Here is a 19,443-nt window from a genome sequence, read left to right as displayed (position 1 = left end):
GCATTGTTTTATCTGTGAAATGATACCCAGCTAAAGCATTTAGTTATACCAGAGGATATTTTGCAGAGTTCTCTCCTCTTGGCTTATGTGACTGCCTTTACCTCAAACAACTTTGTGTTGACTTCAACTGCCTCTAGCTGTGGGAGAACTCTGCAGCTAAGTGACTGACTGGTAACTTCCATGATAATTACATCACACGTGATACAGAAACACTGACTTCCTGTACCTTGAGGCAAAAATACAGTGTCTTAGTGTTGAATTACTTTGAAATGAATAACAAGATGAACACTTATTTTAAAGTTGCTGTTTTTCACCTGTTAGCTTGAGCTCTCTGAGTGGATAGCAGGGGACTACTGGTCATTCCCGGAATACAGTTGGAGTCATCTGGTATTCAGTCATTTTCATACCATGAACCACACCCTTAGATCTCACTGCCTTAGCAGCTTCATGGTAGCCTCATGATTTGGCAGTTTTAATGAATCCTTCAGACCAAATTGTTCCAAAAAGTTTATTAATAGCCCACTTTTACATATGTTTTAATTTATATATGTCTTATGCGATCAGAATATTGCGGCATGCTTAATAATAAGCACATAAAGATCTGATATTTGATTGGCTGATTAGTTCAGCTACAACAATCATGTTGGATTCAGAAAGACCCTCACTATTTGCTTATCTGGTCATGAACGTATTAGTTACTGCCTTCACTGTGTTGCAACAAAACTCGGTTACTAGGTTAGTCATCTCTTAGTTTCAATGCCTGTCTCCATTAATTCACAAGTACTTCAAGACAGTGCAGCCAGTCTAGAAGTCTAGTTCCCTTCTGTCATAAATGTCTCTTATATGTCCTCAATTAAATATTTATCTTCATGCCCCTAAACATATTTTATTCCCAATTGCTTTACCGACATTTAACATCTCTTATGTGCTCTGATGACTTGTTCGATGCACTTCCAGTATGCCAACATGCAGGTTAATTCACTATTACTCTGTTATTGTGTGTTCTTGTCTTTTTGTATACAACCATTTTTGCACTGTGCCCTATTTGTGTTGTACCAGTGTTACTATATGCCTAGGTAATATTAATATGAATGTGTCCTGTTCTGGAATTAAAAAAAAATGAAAATAATTCCCAGAAAACTTCAGTTACACTAGTGATCCGCTCAAAAAACAAAACAAAAAAATACCAGTCAGACCTCTGAAACTGTAGTTTAATACGCAATTTAGTGCATTCGTATATTAACACACACGTTTCTTCAGAATCCTAAACACAACACAAATCACGGACTTAAATATATAATTCAATATATAGCCTGTTAATCACACAACTAACCAAAAACAGGCAATTAAGATTTAATTCGACAGATACACATGCATATATAACTAAGAATAAAAAAATAATAATAAATATATCTAAAACTCTTCTTTTCCTAGTTGGCAAGGATTTTAAATAGCATTTGCTATTTATATATCCATTTCACTCTAATAAATAGAACCATCAGGGAACTATTGCGACCGAGCTCTTTAATTTCCAACAAATTATTACTATCATCACCTCTTAGAGTGTTAGAAACTGAGTGTAAAACATTAAATGCAAATTTGTTAAAACTTGCACAAACAGTGCTATGTTTAGCTAAAGCATTCTTACTGTTCTTACTTGCAATATCTGTAATATGTTCTTTGATCTGCTCATAAAATTTCCTTTTAGTTTTTGAGGTATAATAAATAGGTAGCTGCTGCACTGTGTGATATAAACATACCTTTACTTTGACAATTATAATATTTGTTTAATATGCAACCTAGTTTGTGAATGCACTAAAAAAGCAAAATTGCTTGAGTTAATATATTTACGACTTTTACAGTTTGTACAAGGAGGGATATGCTCCCACCTTAGAAAACCTAGATCTAGCTAACCAGAGTTTTTTTTATCTCAAACAAGTTTTTAAAATTAACCTGTCTTTCATATGTAACGGTGTATTATCTATGACATTATTGAATTCTCTATTATGTAATATAACTCTCCAATTTGATCAGATAACTTCTTTAATTGATTGCTATCCAAAATAATAGGTATAGAAAAATGAATTTTGTCTTCCCCTATCTAGTTTTCTTTAACTGTAATTTTTAAACTGACATTTAAGGTGAGTAACCTCTTCAGCAATTTTAGAAATCAGAGACTGACTATAACCTCCATCAATGAAAATATTGCTTAAAAATCTACTTACAATAAAAACTCAATGTTGTTTGATATGAGCCTCTAAGCTCTAATCATAAGTCCCTTGTGAACAGCTCTGAAGGCCCAGTTGGTGTGTTTTGTATTGCCTCTATTGGAATATGTTTTTTTCCTTATCATCGGTTCTGCCCTGCTCTGGAGAACGTTAAGTTGCAAACTCATCCTGTAATGAGCTATTATGGTAGTTAATTCAATAATTGCATCCTTGATATATCCCAACCTTTTTTTCCTGTGGTATTTCAGGGGACTCATTGTGTAATGGATCCTAACTTTCCAGTGACTGACTTTATAAAGCCAAAGTTAATTCAGGGTATCTCTCTTCCAGAAGTTCTCAAACTGCACTCTTGATCCACACAGAACTACCCTTGCACAAACACACACACACACACACACACACACGTGTGTGTGTGTGTGTGCACACTGTGATTGTCCTTGAAGGAGTGTGTGCGTGTGTGTGCGTGTGTGTGCTTGTGGGTGTGCACACTGTGATTGATCTCTTGGAGTGTGTACATGTGTGTGTGTGTGTCTGCATGTGTACGTATGTTTGCATGTGTGTGTGTGTGTGTGTGTGTGTGTGTGTGTGTGTGTGTGTGTGTGTGTGTGTGTGTGTGTGTGTGTGTGCGTGTGTGTGTGTGTGTGTGTGTGTGTGTGTGTGTGTGTGTGTGTGTGTGTCTGTCTGAATGTGGGTATTTGTTGTAGTCTCAGCTGTATGCGAACACTTTGCTTTATTTATTCCTCTTCTTTTGTTTTGTACCTGAAATCAATTTTCAACAGATTTAGCAGTGCCTTTCTGCAGTGACACCTCAGGCAATTGTTGATGTTCATCGTTTTTCACTGTTGCAGTCATTACACTTGGGTTATCCTGCTGGCAGGCGAGGACTGCAACAGTGAATACACTCGAACATCTACATTTACGGTAGGTACACAACTGTACTTTCTGATGCTTCTGTGATATCTTTATACAAATAGGAACTGCAGTATGAAGTGAGAGAAAAGCAAGCTCATGGTATACTTAGAGCAAATGCTATGGCAGATAAATTGATAGAAGTAAGGAAGTGAGTGAAGAAGGGAGAGTAAAGAGGTGTAAGGTATGAATAGGTTGTTTGTTCACATTCAGGGCTATAGTTTATCCTGGTGTTAAGCAGAAACGGAGCCAGCTTTTGGCTAGGAAGTCTTTCAGAGTGGTTTTGAAGGATGGGAGAGAGGATATTGACCTGATGGATAGAGAGAAGGAGTTCCAAGCCTTAGCAACACGGAACCAGTACAGACAATGCCCAGCAGATATGATACGTTTCTGGACAGACAGGAGCTTTTAGTCAGTGGATCATAATGACCAACTGGAAGCATATTTGTATAGAATGTTATTTAGTGCTGGACAAGAAGATGGAAGCTAGATCATTTTATAGGTGGTAAGAAGATGTGTATGTTAGTTAATGGTGTAGTTCTAACCAATTTAGACGTTTTAGTGCTATACGGTGGTAGGCTCTGAAAGCAGTATTTGCTGCAAATTTAGCAACTTTGTAATAGCTTTGTTCAAGTTTTAATTTTCATGATGCCTGCAGCTTAGAAACGATGGGAGCATCATAAAGAAGTGTGGACAGGAGATGAGTAGAGGCAAGTGTAGCTTTAGTTGTGTCAATGAAAAAGTCTGCGGATCTCTTAAGCATCTATTAGTTTTTGATGAGTTTTCCTTATGCAATTTTGTATATGCAGGTCAAATTTAAGATTAGCATCCACTATCATCCCTAATAATTTGTTATGAGAAATGACTTCAATGGTTGTATTATCGAGACAGAGGATTTTAAATTTTATTTTTTAAGAGAGAAGGAGTGGGAAAAAGTAGTGTGTTTTTAAGGATTGAGTGTGAATTGTGAGTTACAAAGCCATGTTTCAGTGGCTGTTAAAGTTTCATTAGTAATTTTTTGGAGGTGTGCCATGTTGTCAGATGTGCAAATGAGTGTTGAGTCATCTGCGTACTGTATTAGGGAGGCCTGTTGTATGGATGTGTGGAGGGTGTTGGTGAAAATGTTAAAGAGGAGGGGACCAAGGATAGAGCCTTGTGGTACACCGGTGTTGACTGGTAGGTATGGACAGAGGGTGGAGTGCCATTTTACTGATGGATACCTCAGGTCAGATTATAATAGAGAGTAATCAGTTTGTAGCCAGTACCATGCAATTAACAGACAGGTCCAAAGCAGAACAGCTTTCCTTCATCTCCTCAGTGCAGAAATCTGGCAGCTACAGAGGCTGACTGGCATATGCAGTGTAATCTATTGGTCAAGAAACAATACACTGGCCAGCTTAGTAAGTGGTCCTTACAGTGCAAGGACTACTGTTTTGAGGGGATGGTAAAGCTATTTCCAGCACAAGAAGGCACATATTTGACTAGCTGAAGTTAATATACAGCAAGGTTCTTCAAGTTAAATTTGCTTACATTGTACAATGACAAAATGCTCAGTGAAAATGTTTGGGAGTTGGGCCTTGTGCAGAACTCCTGCAATATTGGGGTCAGATGTAGTGACCACAGGCTCTGAAAGGAAAGAAAAGAAAAGAGAAAACTCTAGTAAACTGTAATATTATATTGTTAACATTTATTATAAAAAAAAAAAAAGAAATAAAGGATGGGCTATGATGAGTCAGAGCAGGAGAATATGGGAAGTATAAGGGTGGTTTGATGGTAAGAATGTTTATGAATGTAATCTCAAAGTAGGTTAGCAGGAGGTATACAGATAGATAATAACAGTAATATAGTCTATACAGAGCTGTATAGAGCAGTCCTTTATAATGCCAAGTACTTTAGGATGCTTTTTTACTCTTTGCTCATGTCCATCCCACAAATGTGTCTTATTTGGTGTCTTTTCAATTCTTTGCACATTAGCAATATTCACAGTCTCATATTTATTATTTGGGACCCTCTGAGGTATTACTCTTAAAAACAATACAGCACAGAAACTTAAAAAATGTATTCTTCATATTTGTTCTTTTATGTAGAATTAATGGTTCTGCAGCATTTTAAGTGGTTAGTATTATTTTGTGATTTATTACATCCCAGAATGACTTGACAGGGACTGCCCTACTGATGTGATTTTGTTCCATCTAATCATCTTCTTCTGGTGATGTAATCTGTGGTAACAGTCCAGTTAGTCAAGCAGTGTAACATTGTATCTAATCATCTTCTTCTGGTGATGTAATCTATGGTAACACCCCAGTTAGTGAAGCAGTGTAACATTGTATCTAATCATCTTGTTCTGGTGATGTAATCTGTGGTAACAGTCCAGTTAGTCAAGCAGTGTAACATTGTATCTAACCATCTTCTTCTGGGGATATAATTTGTGGTAATACCCCAGTTTGTCAAGCAGTGTAACATTGTATCTAATCATCTTCTACTGGTGATATAATCTGTGGTAACACCCCAGTTAGTCAAGCAGTTTAACATTGGATCTAATCATCTTCTTCTGCTAATGTAATCTGTGGTAACACCCCAGTTAGTCAAGCAGTGTAACATTGTATCTAATCATCTTCTTCTGGTAATGTAATCTGTGGTAACACCCCAGTTAGTCAAGAAGTGTAACATTGTATCTAATCATCTTCTTCTGGGGGGGTATAATTTGTGGTAATACCCCAGTTAGTCAAGCAGTGTAACATTGTATCTAATCATCTTCTTCTGGGGATATAATTTGTGGTAATACCTCAGTTAGTTAAGATGTGTAACATTGTATCTAATCATCTTATTCTGGGGATGTAATCTGTGGTAACAGCCCAGTTAGTCAAGCAGAGTAACATTGTATCTAATCATCTTCTTGTGGTGATGTAATCTGTGGTAACAGTCCAGTTAGTGAAGCAGTGTAACATTGTATCTAATCATCTTCTTCTGGGGGTATAATTTGTGGTAATACCCCAGTTAGTCAAGCAGTGTAACATTGTATCTAATCATCTTCTTCTGGTAATGTAATCTATGGTAATATCCCAGTTAGTCAAGCAGTGTAACATTGTATCTAATCATCTTTTTCTGGAGGTATAATTTGTGGTAATACCCCAGTTAGGCAAGATATGTAACATTGTTTCTAATCATCTTATTCTGGGGATGTAATCTGTGGTAACACCCCAGTTAGTCAAGCAGTGTAACATTGTATCTAATCACCTTCTTCTGGTAATGTAATCTATGGTAACATCCCAGTTAGTCAAGCAGTGTAACATTGTATCTAATCATCTTCTTCTGGGGGTATAATTTGTGGTAATACCCCAGTTAGTGAAGCAGTGTAACATTGTATCTAATCATCTTCTTCTGGTGATGTAATCTGTGGTAACACCCCAGTTAGTCAAGCAGTGTAACATTGTATCTAATCATCTTCTTCTGGTGATGTAATCTGTGGTAACACCCCCAGTTAGTCAAGCAGTGTAACATTGTATCTAATCATCTTCTTCTGGTGATGTAATCTGTGGTAACACCCCAGTTAGTCAAGCAGTGTAACATTGTATCTAATCATCTTCTTCTGGTGATGTAATCTGTGGTAACACCCCAGTTAGTCAAGCAGTGTAACATTGGATCTAATCATCTTCTTCTGGGGGTATAATTTGTGGTAATACCCCAGTTAGTGAAGCAGTGTAACATTGTATCTAATCATCTTTTTCTGGTGATGTAATCTGTGGTAACACCCCAGTTAATCAAGCAGTGTAACATTGTATCTAATCATCTTCTTCTGGTGATGTAATCTGTGGTAACACCCCAGTTAGTCAAGTAGTGTAACATTGGATCTAATCATCTTCTTCTGGGGGTATAATTTGTGTTAATACCCCAGTTAGTCAAGATGTGTAACATTGTATCTAATCATTGTATTCTGGGAATGTAGTCTGTGGTAACAGTCCAGTTAGTCAAGCAGTGTAATATTGTATCTAATCATCTTCTTCTGGTGATGTAATCTGTGGTAACACCCCAGTTAGTCAAGCAGTGTAACATTGTATCTAATCATCTTCTTGTGGTGATGTAATCTGTGGTAACACCCCAGTTAGTCAAGCAGTGTAACATTGTATCTAATCATCTTCTTCTGGTGATGTAACCTGTGGTAACACCCCAGTTAGTCAAACAGTGTAACATTGGATCTAATCATCTTCTTCTGGGGGTATACTTTGTGGTAATACCCCAGTTAGTCAAGATGTGTAACATTCTATCTAATCATCTTATTCTGGGGATGTAGTCTGTGGTAACAGTCCAGTTAGTCAAGCAGTGTAACATTGTATCTAATCATCTTCTTCTGGTGATGTAACCTGTGGTAACAACCCAGTTAATCAAACAGTGTAACATTGGATCTAATCATCTTCTTCTGGGGGTATAATTTGTGGTAATACCCCAGTTAGTCAAGATGTGTAACATTGTATCTAATCATCTTCTTGTGGTGATGTAATCTGTGGTAACAGTCCAGTTAGTGAAGCAGTGTAACATTGTATCTAATCATCTTCTTGTGGTGATGTAATATGTGGTAACAGTCCAGTTAGTGAAGCAGTGTAACATTGTATCTAATCATCTTCTTGTGGTGATGTAATCTGTGGTAACACTCCAGTTAGTCAAGCAGTGTAACATGGAGTCAGAATGTGTCACAGGAGAAAGACTGCATTCGTTATATATGACTTGGCTTTCTCGCACACGCTGTAATTTGCATTTGCCAGACTTGAAGAAGAGAGAGAACATATGTTTCACTTTACTTTTTACATTTTCCTTTTTTTTCCATATGTGTGCCACTTTGGAGATGGCATAGATAGAGATCAAGGGTGGGAGGGAAGAGGCACTACATTGGAGGTAGGTTGCAAGGTGGGTTCCCTCTTACAAAAGTAATTGTTTAAGAGTGTTTGATGGTACTTTTAATGTTGCCACAAGACAATTAGATTTTCAGTGGGGGGGGGGTAGAATTTTAACACTGATTAGTCGCTGATCTATTAAATGAAGTGTGATTAATCATAGTAAATCTATAATTTTCTCCACATTATTTTGTACAGCTATATCACTATTGTCTTGTCACCCCTTTAAGTTAGAATGGTAGTGCTGGTGGAGGGTGTCAGTTTATATTGCGGTATGACTCCCTGTGAATTGTTTGAGTAGCAAATTATTAAATACAAATTTCCATTACTGTTTCACTTTTTTAAACTCTGATTTAAGTTGAGATTTCAAGTGATGTACCTCACAATGACTTTAGTAATCATCTCTGTTCAGTCATGGCAATTTTACTGTACCACAGTAAATCATTCATTTAGAGAGTCTCTGATTTCAGAATTCCTCAGGCTTAAAATGTACCAAGCATGACTTGAAAACACACAAGACTGATGTGACCTGGCAATCCCTAAACTATCTTAGTAATCAGTGACTCCGACATGCATAAAACATGTACATATTTCACTGGAGTTTATCAGAAGTTTGAGATAGTGAACTTTATGCATGAAGGGAAAATTAAGGATATCACAACTAGGTTAAAAGGTTCAGGGTTAATTATGACATGATCATTATTCCTGATGGAAGGAACAATCTAAGAGTATCCAGCTGGTTGGATATGCAACAGGATTTTATCAAACATCATTGGAAGCTTGGGGATCACCCATTCTTAGTGAAATCCTCCCCTCACCTAAGATGGGGCCTAAATATCATGACATTTCAGCATTCAGTCAGTGGCTAAAACACTGTGTCATAGTCAGGGGATATAGTGCCTGGCAATCTGGAGAAAGACTTGCAACCAGCAAGCGTGTTTTGCAATCAATGTTTTTTACCTCTCTCACGAAAGGGTACAAATAATGAAGAGGAACATTTCTATCCCCAGTGTGTCTTTTCGGACATGTTCAAATTTCAATGCAGAGACATAACTAAAACAAAATAAAAAAAAAAAACAATCAAAGGTAAAAGTAGTTTTGCTAGACGCAAGAAGACATAACAACAATACTGGTGATTAAGTTTTTCATGTTTGGAGGATTGTTATATTTATACTACTACAAGAATAGGCTTAAAGAATTAAAATGCATTTCACAAATTGTAAAGTATGTCTGCTTTCACTGTTACAGATCTTATGGAATAGGTTGCATTGTTTCACTCTGCAAACAAATCTACTCAAAACTACAAATGACTCATATTTTTCAGTGATAGTAAATACATTTTTATAGGAAACTAGTGTAAAGAGTCTGTGTCTCCTCAACTACAGGGGACGAGTTGCTGACTAAACTCCGGGATGTCAATGAAATACAGTCCTTCGGGGGAATTTTAAATGCCCATCATTGACTGGGTTATCTAATGAACTCCACATAAATATGTTCAAATGTTAACTGACTATGTTAATCAAAGCAGCTTAGAGGAAATAGTACAAAATCTGACTAATGATTGCCATATCTTAGACATCAGACCTAATATACTCAGATTCATTATGCTCCTCAACCATGGTTAGTTTTGTAACCAACACAGATCAAGATATGGTCATATTTAGCCTAAAAGTAAAATCAGACTAATTTATAAATAAAGCTTTCTTCTTGAAGTTTACCAGTAAAAACTGTGATGTAATCAGTTACTTAATATGATATACAACACAAAAAGAGGTAATGGTTTGCTTTCATAAATTCTTATCATACAAATAAATCTTGATCAAATAAAATGCAGAAACAATATTACTTTTCTTATAAAATCTTCCATATTTGTAAACTCAGCCTGATTTTAAAGGTTGAAAGCCTGGCAACTGGTGTACAGGATTACGGCTATGAGCTGCTAATGCACCACGTCTTGTAATCCAGGGTTTAATTCCCTCAGCCTCCATTTATCTGCTGTGTGTCACTGAGCAACTCACTTAACCAGATGGTGTTCTGGGGCAATCTGAAAATTGGGCTAGGGTCCTCAATAGTCTCCTGGCTGATGTGCCAGTAACTACCTGTGAAACTATGAACATACTAAATCAAATATAATGGGCCACCAGATTCATAAACATTGTACATAGGCCCATATATTGGCTGCATGTGGTAAGGGTATTATGTAGTCATGAAAAGAGAACAATTGCTATGAAAGAACTGCTGTAGCAGCTGACCACATACAGGGTCCACAGAGGGCAGATGGACACCAGCTGTTGCAGCATCGTAGCGATGGCTATTCACTTTAATTGTGTAGGACATGTACATATAATACTGTTGACTCTTATGTAAACTATCTGAGAGAGCAGTATGCTTTACACAAGAGCACATGTCCATGCTGTTTCAGAGTATCAGACTGTAGGATCAATGTCATCACATCCTGAAGGACAGCAGACCATGAATGTTATTGACCCCACTGGTCACTGGATATGATATTTAGTTTGTCAGATAACTAATAGCAGCAACTGATATGAAATACAGTGAAGCTGGCAGATATCACTTACATGGTTAAGTACCAATATCCAAAGCTGGCAAACATGAGACTACATTCACTCTATCTCAAGCAAGGTCACACTGTTTGTGGATACTCTAATCTTATTCTTAGAATTTATGGAGACTCTATTTAGTGAGTTCTGAGTCTGGGAAAGGAAATTCTGAACTACAAAATGCAGCTAAGGGGTACTGGGATACATGGAATGCTGTTGGCAGGAATATTTTTATATTTGCACTAACTGTCTGGGCCATGATCATCTTTGTGAAACAGCTTACATATGCCTTTTAGAGTTCTTCAATCATTGCAACAGCAAAAGTTAATTAATGTTTCTGCCTATGTTACTATGACTTTGAAGTTAGTGGCATTTGCATAGTGTGCTAATGTACAGATTGGGTGTGGCAGTTACCGTCACTGGCAGGAGCTCAGCCTGCATCGCAGTGTTAGAGATAAGCTAGGTGTTGTTTTGATGGTGGGCGTGTGTGCATTGTAGTATACACCTGGATGTCCCATTGCATCATTCTGATATTTTATCTACTTAGTAACACAAGTTTAGGTAATGATGATGCCGTTACTATGCTCAGTTATGCTAAGTAATACATCACTGTTTCCAAGATTTCTGCTGTCAAGCTGTACTGTTTTGTGCAGTACATATGCAATCTGGCAGCTGAGACAGAGAGTTCCTGAGGAACAAGGTTTGATTCTCTCAGCCCTCATTTGCCTACTGCATGACCCTGAGCAAGTCACTTAGCCAGCCGTTGCTCTCAGGTCACCCCTGAAAAAAAGATTGTACATCCAGTGGCCCTACCTGCTTAACAAATAGGTATTATAAGAGTACCCCTGTAACTCCATGCTCCCACTTCACAATATAGCTCAAGATTCACACATTTGTGAATCACAGACGTTGCTGCAGATCCCTATTTACATACCTACTGTGTGCCCGGACTCCTCTAGACATACAGTGGGATGTGTTGTTACTCCATTGTACACAGGCCTGTTTATGAATCACTCAGGGCTCTGGTATGTGGGTTCAACCATACAGAGACCCCATGAACTGTGACAGCGCCTATTAATTATGTCTGTAGCTTTTAATTTGAAAAGGAAAATGGTGAAGGCAATATTTTATCAGCGGACAAGGAAGTGATGCACCAGTCACAGGAAGCAGGAAATATGCTTGCAAAAATGTTGTTCAGCTTCACATTAATGAACACAATATGTCCAAATGTTACAGAAGGAGCTGGAGTCATCCAGTTCATACCTACAGGAATGATAACTGCTGCCACAAGTGAAATTAAAAAGCCTTGTTCCATGGGACCAGGCAGAATAACTGTTGGCTTCCTACAGAGAGTCAAGGTTGTAGTGTTTATAGTTCACATGAATGGGAGGGTGTCATAGCTGACCAAAAGAATATTTGACCCATTAGCCAGACCAGTATTCTGTGTAAAATCATGGAAATGGTCATAAAGGAGTTTATCCAAAAGGATACAGGTAACTTATTTCTATTACATTATGGAACACTGTAGGTTTGTTAGTTGAAAATGTGGCCTTTTAAATCTTGCTGTATTCTTGGAAGAGGCAATCACAACAGCTGGTGAAGAAGGTTGAGGCTGTGAACTGTAGTTCCTGTAGTAGATGGTTTGATCCCCTCAGTCCTCATTTGCCTGCTGTCTGACCTTGACTAAGTCACTAAACCTATAATTGCTACCAGCCGGCCTTCGGTCAGCTGGTGCCCTAGGCAAAAGGGCTCCACAGTGCCCCCTACCACACCATCTGGTGGCCCCATCCTGGTCTACCTACACCAAATAAATACTGGAAAGCGCCCCTGCTACAGCGGCGCCCTAGGCAGCTGCCTAGTTGGCCTATGCCTAAGGCCGGCTATGTACCAGGTCATCCCTGAAAAGGGATTGTGTGACCAGTGGGCCTACCAGGTAAACAAATGGGTATTATTTATTTGACCTTGCTAAGTTATTCAGTATTATACAATAATGGCTCATTGCTATTCAAAAATGAGTATATGCCAACAGAAAAAAATTCCAGCCACTGAAGTACCATTAAGCAGATAGACTTTCTATTGGCATATGCTTAGCAAACAGAGCAAAATACAAAAAAAATATCAGGAATATTCTGCAAAGCTAAAGAAACAGAAATGCACCTGCTTTTCCTTGTATTTCTGCACTGCCCCTTGTAAAATCATCATCATCATCAACCCCCTTTTTCACATTTTCTAACATGGGGTCAGAGTGTCGTGTCAAGTGTTACCGTCTCTCTCAATTTAATGCCACTCTCCTGCCTTCCTTGACACTTATGCCTGAGTGTTACAGATCTCTCACACAATCCATCAACCTCCTTGCTAGATGCCTGTCATTTCCTCTCAACTTTTTCCTGTGCGTCCCAAATCTTCTTCACCAGACTGTTTTCTGTTTTTCTGCACATGTGCCTGAACCACAGTAATCTGTTCTCCGTGACCTTTTCTGTAACTGGAGCTGCCTTGGCTTCTGCCCTTATGTCCTCATTTCTTCATCTGTACCACAATGCGCATCCTACCACCCATCTCTGGCACTTCATCTCCATCACCTCTAGCTTCCTGAATGGCTTTGCCTTTATTACCTGGGTTTCTGTACCATACAGTAGTGGTGGTCACACCACTATTTTGTACACCTTATTTTTCAGCTTCTGGGCCTTTTTCTGTCACATACTACACCTGACACTCTCTGCCGGTCAGCTGCAGCCTCACTGATTCTAGTTTTGACTTACTCATTCACACTTCCCTTCTCTTCAACCACCCCTCCAAGATACATAAAGCTGTTAACATGTTCCACTCTTTTCCCTTCTATCTTAATTGTCAGCTTCTTCGGATTTTCCCAGTTTGCTGCCATTACAACTGTCTTATCTGTACTCAGTTTCATCCCATGTGCCCTCAGTCTTGCATTCCATTCCCCTATCCTCTGCTGAAATTCTTGTTCAGAGTTTGCCTGTAATGCCACATCATCTGCATACAGTAACATGTTGATCTGTCCCCTCTGACCTGTTGCCATGTATGAATGTAGTCCATAATCGCTATCTCTCATAAAATCTTGGCAGAAAAACAAAACAGCAACAGAGATTTTCTTCTCAGTTGCTTTTCCTGCACTGGACTGATGTATTGTGCAAGCGTGAGAGCATGAGTCCCATGCACATGTGCAGTACATCAGTAAACAAGGAAGAATGCTGAGGAACACTACAGTGCCCATATACAAAGACATTATTTAAGAAAGTCATTGCATAATAGCAATAACTCAGTCTTGTTTGTGAATTTATCAGCCACATCTGGCTTTGTTTAATCACTTGGGCTTCACCTTCATGATCAAATCACACCAGCTGTGGGTAAATCCTGACATACCCATGCACAGCTCTGGATTATTGCTTAACTATCCCACATAAAGAAATAACTGACAAATATCAGTATAGTGTAATTCAATGAGTTACAGACTGATGTAGTAGTAATGACTTTCTTGTTAAGGTCAGTAAATGACATCATGAAACTTGGTGAAAATGACATAAATTATGATCACAAAATAAATGGTCAAATCATAAAAGATGTTATCATCAAAGATCGTGAATGATGGTAGACAATAATTTAAATTATGACCAATGTGCATCTACCAAAGTCAGGAAAGCATTTTCTGTAGCCCATCTACTTCTAAGGGGCATATCTAATCACTCCAGAGTGAAGTACCTCACTGATCTGACCCCTAAGTGAAAACAATATTGTGCTTTGTATTATATAAACAAGTCCCCTGAAAGTACTTGAGATAATACACATTTATTTCTCGCTTGAAAATTCCTAACAGTTAGAAAACTTGTCCTGTTTGGAAAGGCTTCAAAAAACTTGCTGTATCTTGTTTCTAATAGTTTACATAGAAGTGACTATTGCCTGGTGTATAAGATAATAATGTTTGATCCAGTTCTGTTTAAAACTCTATGCTTTGAATACACCATACCAGATAGAGGAACCAATATGAAAAGTAAATACTAATAATACAAAAAGCTGACAGATAAATTACACAACACGTTCCAATATTATGGATTAAGCTTTTTCTTACCTTCAGAGTAAGTCAGTCATTAACTTCCTTCAAAAATAATTTTGATATTCAGAGAAAATATCAACACAGGTTATGACAGGCATGCTTCTTAAACTTGAAAGCTAATACTTCATAAGCTTGGCAACCAAATGATGAATCTATGAACTATACATTGTTTAGTCATTTGCCCCATTTTAAAGCAGCAACTTGACTGTTTTTGTTAAGGTTATACATGTCTGATGTAGCTTCCTTCTGCCTGCTCTAATCACTTATTTCTAAAATGACTCTACAATGTAGGAAGTGGTACAAAAACAAATGATAGATGAAATAATATGAGACTCCACTGGCAGCTAAGATGGTGAGCACAAGGGTTGCAAACACAGACACATACAAGAAGCAGAGGGAGAGAAACTAAATTACTTTTTCTTATGTGCAGCATTCTTGGGGCAGAACTAAACAGAATAAAAACCATCATGAGATGAGAAAAACACTTGACATTTTCTGAGAGGTGTCCTATAAGCATTCTTGTTATAAGACTCCGTTTGAAGCTAATTAATTCCCCTGATTTATTCTTAAAGGTGTTACTTTTCCTAAAGGTTAGCAACTCCCAAGAAATTTTAATGTTTTATGTTCTTGTGCATTTATACACACTTTTTTCCAGCTGAGTTGAGATCCAGGAATACTGTTTAAATGCCTTGTACAGAGTCACACAAAACACAAATGGAGACTGACGGACTCCAACACAGAACTACTGAAGATTGCTATCAGCTTATATCTTTAATCCTCTGCGCTCAGCCCCAGACATATCTTAAAACTCTCCTAAATTTGCATCCATCTGTCCTAAATGAATCTTCCACTGGACTGAAATTTTTATTCTCTCATATTCATATATATATATATATATATATATATATATATATATATATATATATAAATAAAACTCAGATGTATGCCTTGTATACATATGCATAATTTTTTTCAAAATAATTACGATATAGAGCCCTCAATAAAGTGACAAAATGCAGGTAAGAAAATGTTACAATCATCTGTCTGCCTCACTGTGGTCGGGTGTCTCAAATGAGCTGTAATTGTTATTTTCCTTATCAAACTATTCTACTGGCATGTAAGGACTTCACACTATTAATCCGTACAAGCTCTCCCAAAAAGGAAAACAGTAATCCATTACTGTCCATGAACTACAACGTATTATGCATCTGACTTGAATGAGTGCTACCGCGTTCTGTCACAGAAGTGCCTCCTGATGAAAAGCATGGGCTCACCTCTCCACAATGCAGCTATCATATTTAAATACTTCATTCTTACTTCAGTCATCTATCTTTGTTTCTTTGACAAAGGATCTGCTCATTAAATCCTTCTTCATAAGGTTTCTATTACTCTCCACTGCTCATTTTTGTGTTCTTTTTCTGGATTTTATTCAGGAGTACAACAGAATGTGATGTTCAAAGATTAACACATTACGTGTGTGTCTTTTAAACAGGCTAAAACACGAACTAGCATCACCGCTAAGTTTCCTTTTCAATCATAGCCTAACCACACGATTTGTTCCTGCATAATGGAGCACAGCTGCAGTTATTCCCCTTCACAAAGGTGGCCTAATAACAGACCCAGGGAATTACTGACCCATAAGCCTGACCAGCCTCATCTGTAAGGCCATAAAACATATCATTATGGACCCCATAAAGACATAGGTGACCTCCAAACCCTGGACCCTACCCAATGCGGCTTTGAGAAGGGCAGATCCTGCCTGTTAAATCTGGTGGATTTCTTTGAAAGTGTGACCAAGGCCATTAATGAGGGAAACTCTGTGCACACAGCATACCTTAACTTGGCAAAGGTTTTGACCTATCCCACATTCAGGCATTACTGCTAAACATAGCAAACTGAATGTAAACCCCTTTGTTGTAAGATCGGTTGCCAACTGGCTCACAGACTGGACACACACTATCAAACTGAGTGAGTCCACATCAACCAGCAGACCTGTTACCAGTGGGGTGTGACAGGGGTCAGTGCTGGGTCCCTACTGTTTTGTATATACTTCTCAGAAATTCAAGTTCAAACTAAAGAGTTGTGGCTTACCAAGTTTGCAGACGACTGCAAACTAGGTGCAATCATTGAATCCCCAAATGATGTCACTGCACTCCAGGATGGTCTCACACAGACCAACAACTGGTGTATTAGTCATGGTCTCCAACTGAATGCAAAGAAATGCAGCATCATTCCCTTCGGCACAATGTCCTTTCACACTATCAAATCAATAACAATATTTATTTTATTTATTTTATATTTGTTAACTGGGAAATTCCAACTGGACCAGGTCCATTTTCAGCAGAGGCCCGGGGAGAAAAGCTCCGGCATCAAGTTATACAAATACAGTACATCCACCATCATACACAAAACAGGTTACATCATGTATGCTGAGCATAGTAATATACCCTAAATACCCATGAAGTGGTAAGAGAGCTGGGATCACAGGTTGACCTCAACCTTAACTTTGACCAACATGTGCCTACCATTGTAAGGAAAGCTTTCAATATAGCTTAGGCCTTGAGAGCAAAGGAAGTTATAACCCCCTGTACTTGGCACTTATCCGGCCCATAATTGAGTATAACTCCCCATTTGGTATGTACAGTACTAAGAAATTAGAGAGACCTCAGAGGTTTCTAACAAACAAGATCAAAGGCCTCTAGCATGTGTCTTACACAGACTGACAAAAATCTCTGTTGCTATAATCCATATCATATAGACTTCTTAGTGGAGAATTATGCGTGGCCTACAGAGCAACCCAAGACCCAAACCTAATGAATTTACTGCATATCCGTAAATCAAATGGGTCTAGGGCTACCCATTCCAGGGACTTAAATATGCCCTGTGACTGAAATAGGACATGTTGGGGGACAGATATATCTCCCAGTGACTGCCACTTCTTTGGAACAGGCTACCAATTCATGTGAAACTGAGCACCTCTATGACACTGTTGAAGAGGAACCTGGATGAGTGCATGGGGTACTGTAAATTCTTACTGGGGATAGTACCCACAACCCTCCTGGACATTGTCAGTCATCACTAAATAGAATCTTGGGTATTGACTAGTACCTCCATGGTATCACATTGGGTTGAAATGGCTAGGCTTAAAATGACATCTGGGTCGATAGCCTAGTAATCTCCTATGATCCTATGGTTGAGTCCAAATAGGGCACGTTATGGAAGCAAAAATAACTTCTGTGTTGCTTAATCCATTTCCTTAAGTACAAGGAAGATTGCCAGTGTTAACGACATTACAAAAATGTTACTCCAACTCTGTCTCTATTTGAAAACAATGAAGTACCATCTACTTCAAGTTACAATTAAGCAATAGGCAATAGCAGGGGTGAAAGTTACAGTAGTAGTTACTCATAGGTTCATAGGTGTGTACTAGGCTAATGGCCCTGGAGCCTTTACAAGCCTAGCCCATAGGATTACCCTGGCAATGTGCCACCGGACCTTAGTTTCCAGTGCCTCTGTTGAGTAGAGCCACTGGAATGATCCCCAGGGTGAATTTTCTATTTCCCATCCAGTCATCAAGATTTCTGTTGAGGAGGACCAGTGAGGTGCTCTGTTTGACATGTATGGGAAGTCTATTCTATAGCAAGGGCAGTCTGTGGGTTATGAACCTGTCCCTCCAGCATGTTCTGTTGATTGTGGTAATGAGGTTGAGGTCTCTGGAGCATGTGGTGCAGAGGGATTGGGACTTCTTTAAATGTAGCATTTCTAACAGAGCTGGGTCAGACATGGCTTTGTAAGTCAAGCAGAAATCACCTCTAAGTAGGTGATATGAGACAGAGAATAGTTGGAGATTTTTTTAGTCTGTCCATATAGGACAAGTGTTTAAGGCCTAGGATCTTCTTTGTGAGGTACTTTTGCAGCCTCTCCAGTTGTTGCAGGTGTCTAGTTAGGTACATGCCAAATGGGGCATTGTACTTGATGACTGGCCTAATGAGGGAAGAGTAGAGGGTGACAATGACCTCTTTCTTCCTGGATGCAAAACCCTTAGTAATGAGATGTGCCACATAGAAAGACTTTCTGACCACAGTGGCAGTATGGTGGTCAAAAGAGAGGTTGCTGTCAACCTGTGTTCCCAGATCTCTTATAACGCCTTCTGTGTTCAGTGGACTACCATTGATGTGGTAGTTCATGGGAACTGGGTTTGGTTTTTCCCAAAGGGGATGACGACACTTTTTTTGGCATTGAGCTTAAGGCCATGGTTCTGACACCAGTTGTTGGTCTCAGTGAGGCCTTTCTGTAGGATGTCAACATCGCTTGGGGAGTTAATAATGGCTCCCAAATTTCAATCATCTGTGAACTTTATCAGCCAGAGTCCCTTCGTGTTGGACTGGACTTGTGAGAAGTAGGTACCAAACAGGAGAGGACCCAGGACCGATCCCTGTGGGACTCCACTCGTGACTGGTTAACAGTCTCACTTGGAGTCAGCTACTTTCACACTGTGGGTTCTGTGAGCCAGTTTGCAACCCACCTAGTGATATAGGGGTTGATGCCTGGCTTAGTGAGTTTTTCTCTGATTCCTGAGTGGGGAATGGTATCAAAGGCCTTGGCCAGATCAAGGTAGGCTTTATGAACCACCTTGCCTTCACCCACAGCTCTGCTGCCTGACTCAAATAAGTCGACCAAGTTGAGCAGGCATGATCTACCCTTCACAAAACTAAACTGTGTGGGACCTAGAGTTTGGAGATTCCCTATATCTTTGTTTATTAGGTCCATGATGATGTGTTTCA

General features: G+C 38.8%; 1 protein-coding gene across 2 annotated transcripts in view; it reads right to left on the bottom strand.

The window, feature by feature from the left end:
* KCNJ9 (potassium inwardly rectifying channel subfamily J member 9) overlaps window positions 1-19,443 on the bottom strand; it is a 522,122-nt gene that overhangs the window by 70,861 nt on the left and 431,818 nt on the right. The window lies entirely within an intron of this gene.

Source organism: Protopterus annectens, chromosome 17.part0 (genome assembly GCF_019279795.1).
Source record: "Protopterus annectens isolate FY-2018-M chromosome 17.part0, PAN1.0, whole genome shotgun sequence".
Lineage (NCBI taxonomy): Eukaryota > Metazoa > Chordata > Ceratodontiformes > Protopteridae > Protopterus > Protopterus annectens.
The sequence above is the reverse complement of the archived record's forward strand: the minus strand, read 5'-3'. Positions and strand labels throughout refer to the sequence as shown.